Source organism: Manacus vitellinus, unplaced genomic scaffold (assembly GCF_001715985.3).
Source record: "Manacus vitellinus isolate BGI_N305 unplaced genomic scaffold, ASM171598v3 scaffold_1_pilon, whole genome shotgun sequence".
NCBI classification, from domain to species: Eukaryota; Metazoa; Chordata; class Aves; order Passeriformes; family Pipridae; genus Manacus; species Manacus vitellinus.
The window spans coordinates 12278767-12290350 of record NW_021939396.1 but is presented as its reverse complement, the minus strand read 5'-3'; the positions used below and the strand labels follow the sequence as shown (position 1 = coordinate 12290350).

At 40.6% G+C, this 11584-nt stretch overlaps 1 protein-coding gene across 1 annotated transcript in view; it reads left to right on the top strand.

Moving 5' to 3' along the window:
- Positions 1-11290: 11290 nt before the first annotated feature.
- The window catches only part of COL14A1 (collagen type XIV alpha 1 chain), a 116450-nt gene continuing 116156 nt past the window's right edge, over positions 11291-11584 (top strand). Inside the window, exon 1 of the mRNA XM_018074480.2 lies at positions 11291-11338. The gene's annotated coding sequence lies outside the window, so the exon portion shown is untranslated. The remainder of the gene's footprint in view (positions 11339-11584) is intronic.

Below are 11584 nucleotides of genomic sequence, written 5' to 3'. Positions count from 1 at the left end.
GGCCAAACCTCGCACTGCCTTGCGCAACCTCCCGGCGCAGCCAGAGCCATGTTTACCCAAGCAAAGCCACAAGAACAGCCTGTGGTTTGTAGAGAAGGCAGTTGTACAGAACACCCTCAGCAGCATGTTCAGTTCTGGGCTCGGTTTGTCCGGCACATTCCTGCCTGTCGCTAAAAGCAAGCACCGGGAAGCCTTTTCAAAGGAATAACTGCATAGCTAAACCATGAGTATTGCTACACCTCATACAATATTTTCAGTACAATAATATAAGTGGGATTTTGTAAATAAATATGACAGGTTAACATCTTTTGAACTATGACAATTGTAAAATGTGGGTTTCACTCTTGCAAAAAGATTGCAAATTATGAAGAGTTCAGATGTTTAATGTTACCTTCATTAATAATTCTAATTTTGTTATCGACATTAATCATTAAGTCCTAGAAATCTTACACACTCACTAAGCAAGTGAAGAAAATTAACACCAGTTTAACAAATAGTGTTGAAAATTGTTTGAGAATGCAGTTAGGCAAATAACAATAGTGATTATAAATATTTATGGTGAGCTTCTGTTTTATTTACTCACTCAAAAATCAGGAATAGTTCCATTAAGTGTACAAAAATGCCACCTGACTATAAGATTAGAAGTAAAATTACAATCTGACTTCTTACTGGCAGGCTGATTTTAACAGCAGAAAGATAAGACAACTCATATTTAGGAAGTTATTTTGTAAGTCTGAACTGGACTTGACCACCAAATGCAGCCTTGGTTTAAAAAGAAATACTACTGAATGTGAGAAGCACAGATTGGACTAAGATGGTTCCCTAAATCGCTCTAGAAAAAAAAGCCAACAAAACCCAGAGTGGATTATCCTCGTGTCAATACACACTGATACACGAGGTAGTGATTCAGCATCACTAAAGCACCAAGTCAGGCACTTGTTTTAATGGGCCACTTTCAGTGTGGCACACTAGGCTCTCACCAGAAATAAGCCACAGCATTGCATTATCACAGTGTTACTCTGCTGAGAAAATTTTATATCCTATGAAAGATTTTATAAGTTTCATGAGGAAAATTTTTGAAAATTAACAGAACCTACACAGCAATCTGAACTTACTTGTCTTACGAATGTAATACTTTCTGAACATGGCAAATGGCCATAGGTGGATTTTTTTTTAAAGATAAAATGTAGTAAGAATGTAACACAATGGAGAAACAAAGCTGTTCTTCTTTTTTTTCCCAGTTATTTCTTTTTTCTTTAGTGTGCAGACAGTAACTACAGAAGTCTTTAAAAATATCAGCACATATAATGCAAAGAAAATGAACTTCAGACTGTAAAGAAGGGCAGAAACATGATTTTAGGGAATGTACCTTTATGCTTCACAACTGATGCCAGTAAGAAAATGCCTGTTCCTCTTTCTCTGATACAGTACGGAAGCAGCTAATGGACAGATATCTAGATGGTTCTGCATCACCTGGTGGAAAACTGCTCAAAGAGAGGTCCTGTGTGTGAGAGCTGAGCCAGAAGATTACAGAATTTCAAAGATGCTTATAGCTCACTTTGAAATAAGCTGATCCTATTCTCTCTTTTCCCCACCAGTGAATTTTGCTCTTGATTCTAATGGAACACAGTGAAACTCCAACCAGGTCGCTTTTATCAGTGCAAAGATTCAAGTCCCTGTTGCAGGATCCTACAGTTTGCATATTTTAGGTCCAATGCAGAATTATTTTACTGAGGAAAGCTCATTGTCCAAAACCGCACTCTCCTGTTCAGCTTCCCAGACTTTCCAGGTTGGCAGCCTGAATAGTGACAGAGTGCAGGGAAGATGAGAGGAGAAGCCTTCCAAAGATTAATATCAGTCACAGAATAGTCTGACTCCCCCATGGAGAGCTACCTGTGCTATATGAGAGACAGGAAGGCAAGGTATTCCTTCAGCTGGCTTTGGGAAAAAAGAATCGCACAAGATAAAATAGGATTGTGATGCATCTTGATGTAGTTGAACTGCTGTCTAATTGTTTGTATACTCAGTCTCTTCCACAGGCTAATATTATCTAACAAAACAGCATATGCAAAGCAGTATGAACATACGGTCTGTTACTCCAAGGACTCACATGCTCGCTTCTCAGTGCAAAAGCATTCAGAGCTTCCAGATTCTAAGGACTAATTCTCCAGGTCAAATGTTGCTATTTGAAGGGACAGATTGGCTGATGGACCAAACAGAAGAAATTCCTGTCCAAGTGCTGGACAATAACAGCAATAATAGATTTATGATTAGCTAATATTTTTATTATTAACAACAACAACAATATTGTGAAAAGCCCAGTGGTCTAAAGTAGGTGTTTGGGCTATTCTTCCAAGACTGCAAACCACAGGACAAGATTTTGATTCTGTAAGATAGTGAAGAATATGTACTATTCCATCATTATCTCTGAAGATTATGCTGTAAGAAACACTGTGTAAGAAACAGACATTATTTTCGTCAGAGCCTTGTAACCTGTCTGACCTTAAGCACTGTGTTAATTTAAACAAGTCGTAGACAAACTTTTTTCTGTGCACTGCAAGACAAAGAACTTTACTGTGGCCAGTGGCAATACTACAAGGACATTTAAACTAGAATTCATGAAGGTTGCCACCAGTAAATTAAAGATTACAATAGGTTCCAAACCAAAAAAAAATATAAAGGAAACCGCAAAAAAGCAATGACATGGGGATTACAGTGCTAGGCCAAGAAGCCTGAGGTGAGAAGTCAGTTACTACAGTTTAATAAACAAATACTAAAAAAAGGTGGACTCACGGATGGAGTGTTGCCAAATGTCCTGTTCTTACCTGAGTTTTGTGGAAAAAATAATTGAGGTGATGTTCAGGGCAAGATTCAGATGCTGCAAAAAGTTTAACAACAGCATAAAATACAGAATCTGAGTGTTGAGAGTGAGGGAAAGAAAAAAAGAAAAAGGGCTAACCCAAAAGCTTTTGAGATGTTATCTGCTTTTTGTGGTTGTAAACTACTGCCTCTCCTTTTTTCCGCTTTCTCATTCTTTGTCACAATACTCTATAATTCTTTAAGTTATCAGATCAATCACTTTGGAGCATAATTACTGCTGGCTATTTGTTTAAGGCTAGTTTATACACTTGCTTTCCTCCTGTGTAATTTCCTGTTATTTTTTTGCTTTATATTTAAGGTGCTTAAATCGTGTTCAGTGGGAAGTGTCCAAGCACTTCCTGGGTGCACATGCAACTCAAAGCTAATTCTGCAACAGATGCAGGGCAGAATGAGAACAACCCCTTCCTCTCTTTATCACAGCAATTCTTGGCAAACCAAATGACATTCTGAGTCGTAGGGACTGAAGACAGTCACACATACTCTTGCACTGCAGGTACCACTCTATGACTTTAGCTGTAACCCTGAGCAGCACCACAGTCCGTCCCATGGCAGCACCTTTTTCTCCATGGAGGAGTTTCATATGAGCTGGCTTTGGCTGAGCAGAACCCTTCTGCACAGAAGCAGAGTAATACAGGTCTTTACAGCTGTTAGTTTCTTGACTCTTATAATGTAGACTAAAGGGTTGTGTTTCAGCAGACACAGTACTTGAATTTGGATCTTCAGAAGCTCAAAAGATAGAGGTTTGCGAATACACAGAAGAGATGTTTGTCCAAGACTGCCCCCCTCTGTTATTGCTTCACAGCTGAAAAAAAATGTTTCTAACTGCTGTAAATTCTTCTCCTCATATCTGACAAAGTGAGATTTCCAGTATACTGATTTTTAGTATTGATATGTATTGGAAAAAGTACTGACAGTTAAATGCCCCTGAAATATAAATATGGAAGGCATACTCAGTTTCTTCAGTGAGTATTTGAGTGGGGGCAATTTTATTAAGCTGATTGCATCAAATAAAAATATAAATATTTCTCTTGGTTTTCTCTATTCACATTTTTATTACTCTGAAACACAGGCTACGATTTTTTAAAAAAACTTTTTACAAAAATTTTTTTGCCTTTTCTTTGGCAAATGCAAATCACAGTACCATTTCTCTTTAATAAAATTTCCGCTAAGGTCAATTCAATATTTTATTACTGGAAAGCTAACTTTATAAGTTTAACATATGCTTAAACAAATATTGGAAAACTAAGTCCATTCCTGAAAATTCCAATCGTAACACTTGAAAATGTGTAGGGGAACAAAGTACCCACCTCTGACTTTCATCATCCACTTCAAATCCCTTAAAACAAAAGCAGCAAAGAGAACCAGGCTGCTTAAAACTGAACAAAGGAATCAGTTTAGATGAATAAAATTTGTGAGCAATATGAAGTACTATCTGAAAGGAGAGAGTTGTTTGGGTGTCTATTCAGTGGCATAAAAAATCCTGTGTGTTGTCATGTGATATTGTTCTAGGACAAATCTTAATTATTTTTCAGAGTCTAATGAATAGACATGCTTTTCTAAAAATTGCAGATTAGAAAAATGGAAAATTTAATTTTTCAGTAATCTACAAGATGGAAAGACAGATCATTGAACAGCACTTAATCTATCTTGTTCCTCATATCAAACGTGTACTAGAAAAGTTCTTAAAGCAGATCGAGGCAGACCAGAGATGTGTAATTACAGCATTCAAGGGTGTGTAGAGTAGGAGCTCAGGATAGAAGCTCAGTAGGAAATGGACAAGAAACTCTGCTTCTTTTAGGTAATAGTTTAAGATATGTGCTATTTGGAAAAGAATTCTTCCTTGTTCCAGACACCTTTTGCATTCGTTACTCACAGTATTTATTACAGAGACCACCATGGTATAGCTTCCAGCACTTACTGGGTTTAAATATTCATTTCAGCCAAGATCTCATTCCAAAGAAAATTACTTCTTGCACAGCCAGCCAGAATCTGTAGCTTTTTTGCTTATTCAGTAAAAAATGGGGGAATCCTTGCCTCTCTGTGTTACACTGTACCATTGGTGGGCTGCAACTTACTCTGCAGTGCAGCATACTCCAGAGAGAGCTTTTGCCAGGCTAATGTTGTATTTGTACCTACCTATTTCCAGCTGCTGGTACATCCAAACATCACGAAGTCTAGTCTTTCTTCTTTACTCAGGGCACCCTACCTCCATGCTGGCCGTGTCCCAGGACCTGCCCACCAGATTCGGCGCTCTCTCGAGACGGTCGATGAAGTCTCAGCACGTAGCCTGGGAGCAAATGGGAGCAGTGATCACAGATTTTGCACTTTGACTGCAATCTTTAGTAATGCTTTTCCCCATAACTTACTCACAGACACACTGATGAGGCACGGGCTAAATAAGTGGACAGTGACATGAATTGAAAACCGGCTGAATTTCTGGGCTCAAGGGGTTCTGATCAGCAGCATGAAGTCCAGCTGGAGGTCAGTCACTGGAGATGTACCCAGGGGGTTGATACTGGCCCCAATACTGTTTTTGACTCTTCATTACTGGACTGGTCAATGGTGGAGAATGCACCTTGAACCAGTTTGCAGACAGTAAAAAACCTGGGAGGAGTGTCTGATGCATAAAAAGGTTCTGATACCATTTGGAGCACACTCAGCAGGAGAAATAGCAAAATAGGAACATCATGAAAATCAGCAAAAGGATTTGCAAGCTCCTGCCCTTAGGGGGGAATAACCTCAGACACTAGTACACACTGGTGGCTGACTGACTTTGCAGAAAAGGTCCTGGGGTGGTGGACACAGCTGTTGATGAGCCAGGAATGTGCCCTTGCAGCAAAGAAGGCAAACAGCCTCATGGCCTGCACAGGGAAGAGCACTGACAGAAGGTTGAGGGAGGTGTTCTTTCCCCTCTACTCAGTCTTGGCAAGACTGCATTTGGATGCTGGGTCAAGTACTCAAGTGAGTCCAGTGACAGACTATGAAGATGGTTAAGGGCTTGGAGCATCTCTCATAAAGAGGAGGCTCAGGGAGATCTTATCCATATGGATAAATAAATAACTGATGGGAGGGAATTAAAAGAGAGCTAGACTCTTCTCCTTGTACCAAGCAACAGGGTGAAAGGCAATGGATACAAATTGAAGCACATTAAATTCCATCTGAGTGCAAGAAAACATTTGTGTTTTGGCTTTTTTTTTTCTTCTTCATTGTGAAAGTGGTCAAATATTGGAGTAGGTCACCCAGAGAGGCTGTGGAGTCTCCATTCTTGGAGATACTTGTAACTCAACTTGACATAGCCCTGGTCAACCTGCTCTAACTGACCCTCCTTGAACAGAGTGGGGCTGGATTAGATGTTCTCCAGAGGCACCTTCCAGAGATTCTACGATCCTGTGTAATGCTCATGGATCCAGAACATTGCCCAGAAACAGACCAGGAAATTCCTTGTCCTTGCATCCTGAGGGAGAAAGAGCACACACGAGCCCTCCCTGTCCAGTGAGGTAGGAGGGGCTCCTGCCCTGTGAGCACATAGGCACATCAGAGAGGATAGCATCACTTCTCTGGTGCTCAGCTCTGAGGAGGCTGTGGGTGCAGGAATTAGCATCTTCAGTTTCTCAGCAAGCTGAACTCAGACTCCCCTCTGCTCACAGATTTTAACATGTGACTGAACTCCCTCCCCTAAATGGATCTGGATAAGCTGCACATGTCAGAGGCTAAGAAGGAGGAAAGTAGCTCCTGGCCATGTTGCCAGGCTCATACAGCCATGGTTGTTCCACTGGCCAGACAAGGGCTCAGAAACTAGCTCAGATGATGAAGTATAAACACGGGATAGATCAATCACACCTCACAAATCTAAAGAGATCTACTTTGACTGCAGAATGAAAAACTAAATTTATGAAACACTAACCTTGTCATCCTTCCCATTACCCTCTGGAACCAACCCTCCTACTGAGAAGAGAACAGAAAAATACACGACTGAGTAAGATTTGGGGTTTTTTCCATCTCCCTGTGCTCCCTTTGCACAGTTTTGCTCTCTTTCCTGCACGTTTGGAGGAGCAAGACCAACCCTAAACATGAACAGTTACACTTCAGTGGTCATGGCATCAATCTGGTTTCTTATGCATACCTTTCACTTACCTCATTATGTGTAATAAGCTTCAGATGAATAAACCTAGCAGCTCACTAAAGTGCTGACAGCACTGAAATCCAAAAAGTATCAAGGAAATGAAAATGACTCATCTGACATGTCAACCAATAATGAAGCAAAGCTGGACTACCCTGACAGTCCTGCCTAAAAACAGAGATGTAAAAAGTCACATTTGTGGGGTTGATATCAAAGAAATAGTTGTAGCACAAAGAAAGCCACTAGAAAAAAATATTTCACAAAAAATAGCTACCATTTTCAGAAGTCATTTCAATGCATATTTAGATCACAAAATAATTATGAAATTGTCTTAACTAACAAAGACAAAAGTTAAAAAGTAAACATGCATGACTAATATGTTAGAGAAGGTGGATCACAATTAAGATATTTTTTCTCTATTCTTAATTTGGGCAGAATACAGTTTTAAGTCCTTCTCTGCTCTATCAGTGCATGACTTCATAGATCACCTAATTACTGCAAGTGTTGACAGACTGATCTTGGCAAACCACTTTTCAAGGAGCATTGTATGTTCCATTATACTTAATAATATTTACAAAATGTAAAATACAGCTATGCATCATCTCAAGTATTACCTCTATTCTTGTGTTCTTTAGTTTTTTTAATAGCAAAAAAAAAATAATTAAAAAAATCTATGAATTGTTGTTTTGCCTAGGGACTAGTTTGAGTGATTCAAATCTTTGAATGTGACTAGAGTTTTTGGATGCTGGGGAACAAAGGGAATTTAAAAGTGTACATCTCTTTGTAAGATATTTTAGTTTAGGAGTTAAAAATGCTAGTCAGCTTTAAACACATCATTTTAATAAAAGAATAAAAGATGCGATTAGTTTTTAATTATTTGCCATTTGCAAATATCCCCCAAACTTGATATTCTCATTTCCCAAGTCTTGTGAAAAATGGTATATATTGCATTCATTAGTATATCAAAAAAGTCAGAGAAATAGTCTAAGTATATCCAAAAAAGCAGAAGATATTTTAAAAAAAAGATAAAGATTGATAATTACAGTGCAATTCTGCCCCACACTCACCAAAATCATCTATTATTTTGGTTTCTTTTTAGTTCGCACAAGTATTGCTGTCGGTGGTCCATTACTTGGTTCAAGCACATCATTACATATTCAGCCAGCTCACTTTGTGGTCACGAGCCTGCACTAATTCTGTTCTTGTGTTGGATTAGTGGAATTGTTCCCAGCTGTATTTTCAATATCATTGCCATGTAATCCTATTTATAGAAATTTTGTGGAATCTATACTAGCCAAGCAAAGGATGGTCCGTATCTTGCTGATGTGAATACTTTTAAAATGTGGTGGCTGTAAATTGTTCTTGTTCTTTTGAAATCACTGAGGCTTGTCTGACTCAAAATAGTGAAAGGTAAATTCATGGGGCCAATTCATATTCAGTAAATTTACTCTTAAAAATCAGTGTGGTGGGTTTTTTTGTCTTTTTTTTTTTTTAATGGAACACAAGAAGGAAATAGTGGTAAATCATTTGTACATTAATATTAAGCATATTTTGATTTTGCTCTATTTCCAGATGCGCACCTTATACAAACTCTTTCAAGGAAGCTTTACATTTTAACTTTTACCTTGAACTTGTGAACAACATGAGCTCTTACGTAAAGAGGTTAAAGGTGCCTTCCAGAGAAAGCTGAGTAAACTCAACAGTAATAAGCATCATTAACTCTAAAAGTGATCAAATAGTGTAAAAGTAGCATTGTAAATCAGGAAAATAAACCAACATTAATAAAATCAGCCATCTTACTCTTGAAAGCACACACTTTGCATAAACTTAAAATATTAATTTCAATTCTGATGCAAACAGAGGATTAAAAATTAAAGTCATTTGAAGGCTACAAAGAGTTAGAGAATCTATTTACCCACCACTGGGATCCTCAGGACCTTTTACTGTTCTCACAGTACTCTGACTAGCTGCAGCCACAGGATGGTGCTCATGGACTTCGGATACCATATTACGAATCTGTGAGGAGGGGAAAAAAAAAAAAGATAAAGAGAGGGAGCTGGACGCTCCCTTTGGCAGGCTGTTCCTTGTCCTGCCCTGACATACATGAGCCAGCAAGCAGTCATGGATTTACCTCTACATTTACTGTCTCCTCAAGAGCATTGCAAATAGACTGATCCATCAAGGGAAGCCTGTAGATGTAATATGTTTGTACTTTGTGTGATACTGGGTCTCTCACAGACACAGTATCACACAAAGGATGTGTCTCTCATCCTTCTGGACAAAATGTCCAGCACACAGCTGGATAACCATGTTACATGATGGGTGAGCAACTGGCTCATGTGTCAGGCACAAAGAGTTAAAATGAGTGGGATGACATCAGGATGGTGCAAGGTCACTAATGGGGTTCCACAGGGCTCCATCCTCGGCCCAGTGCTCTTCAACATCTTCATTAATGACCTGAACTCAGGATTCGAAGGAATACTAAGTTTGCCAACAAAACCAAATTGGGAGCAGCTGTTGAATCCCTTGAGGGCAGAGAGGCCCTGCAGAGAGATCTTCATAAAATAGAGGGCTGGGCAATCACCAACCATATGAAGTTTAACAAGGGTTGCACCTGAGATAGGGCAACCCTGGTTGTGTGTATAGACTGGGGAATGAGAGGCTGGAGAGCAGCACTGCAGAAAGGGACCTGGTAGTCCTGGTCAATGGCAAGTTGAATATGAGTCAGTAGTGCCCTGGCAGCCAGGAGGGCCAACCATGTCCTGGGGGGCATCAGGCAAAGCAGCACCAGGCAAAGCTGGTCGAGGGAGGGGATTGTCCCGCTCTGCTCTGCACTGGGGTGACCTCACCTTGAATATTGTGGCAGTTTGGGGGACCACAATGTAAAAAGACATTAAGCTATTACAGAGTGTCCAAAGGAGGGCCACGAGGATGGTGATGGGTCTGGAGGGAAAGCCGTATGAGGAGGAGCTGAGGTCACTTCGTTTCTTCAGCCAGGAGAAAAGGAGACTGAGGGGACACCCCATTGCAGTCTTCAACATCCTCATGAGGGGAAGAGGAGGGGCAGGCACTGATCTCTTCTCTGTGGCAACCAGTGACAGGACTCGAGGGAATGGCCTGAAGTTGTGTGAATGGAAGTTTAGGTTGGATATCAGGAAAAGGTTCATCACCCAGAGGGTGGTTGGGCACTGGAACAGGCTCCTCAGGGAAGTGGTCACAGCACCAAGCCTGACAGAGTTCAAGAAGTGTTTGGACAATGCTCTCAGGCACATGGCGATTCTCGGGGATGGTCTGTGCAGGGCTAAGAGTTTGACTCGATGATCCTGTTCCAATACAGTATATTCTATGATCCTATGATTCTATGATCCATTTCCTGGTTTTCTGGAAATTGCTTTTAAGCTAAATACATAAGTTGGGGACTGAAAAGGTACAAACTGTATTACATTTAGCATCAATGAGCTGGACATCTTATTGTTTCAGAGAAATTGTTATCTTGCAAGCTACTCTACTTGACTGGTATGATCATTGGCCACTGCACACAGCTGGCAGTGCAGTAGAATAACTATAAGTGACAGGAACTAGGAATCCGGTAAATGCTTTTTAGATCTGGGAATGCTTTTGAAACTTTGCTATAGAAAACAACTGGATTAAAAGAGTTTCTTTGAAGGTCAAACACTTCTGCAGTTTCAGTGGAAAGATATCTGTGCGCTGAGAATTTGGGCAAGAGTCTGCAGGATTTGGAATCCTACTCAGCAGCTGAAGGTCCTGGTTTACAGTTAGTTAAAGTCATCTCCCTGAGAGTTACTGCCTTCTCCTTCCCTAGGAGGGGCTCCTATTTATATTAAGAAAGGATGCACATCTCTATATTACCTACGCCTGTTTCTTAACTGCAGTCCTTTGGTGGTTTCATTTGTAATTTTACACAGATGACCAGGCATGTTGTAATGAATATCTTCATTCACCTCTTAAATTCTCAGGACTTACAAACTTTGTGAGTAGTAGCCTTAATTGTAAATTCAGTAGGGTATACCACAGAGTAACTCATATTTCTACAGGAATATAGATTCTGCAATTCCATGTACCACTGCGGTGTCCATGCATATGGCAAAAAATGTACAAATCTACTACAACACTTTTAATCAAGGTTTATACTAAGCCAGACAAGTGCTGGAACACTTTAATATAAATATTTCCCCGATGAATCACTAATCCACACATCTCAATAGCTGGCGTGGGGGGATACTTGCATTCCAAGGCGTACTGCAGAATAGGCACCTTCTAAATCATTTATAAGCGAAGTGAATGAGGAACTTCGGGGAGAGGAAAATGAGTTAACAGGTAACAAACCCAGAAGACGAAGGGCACTGGCAAGCTCAGCACCTGCCCGTGGAACGCTGCCCGTGCCCCCCCGGCCCTGCCTCCCGCGCACCTGGCCAGAGCCCCCATGCCGCGGGGTCGGCTCGGGGGCCGAGGGTGGGATCTCAGGCATCGCGTCGTGCCTCTCCCCCCTTCTTCCAACCGTCTGCTCTACTAATCGCCGCCTCCTTTCGCTCCGCCTTTCGCCTTATCCGGAGCGGAGGCGGA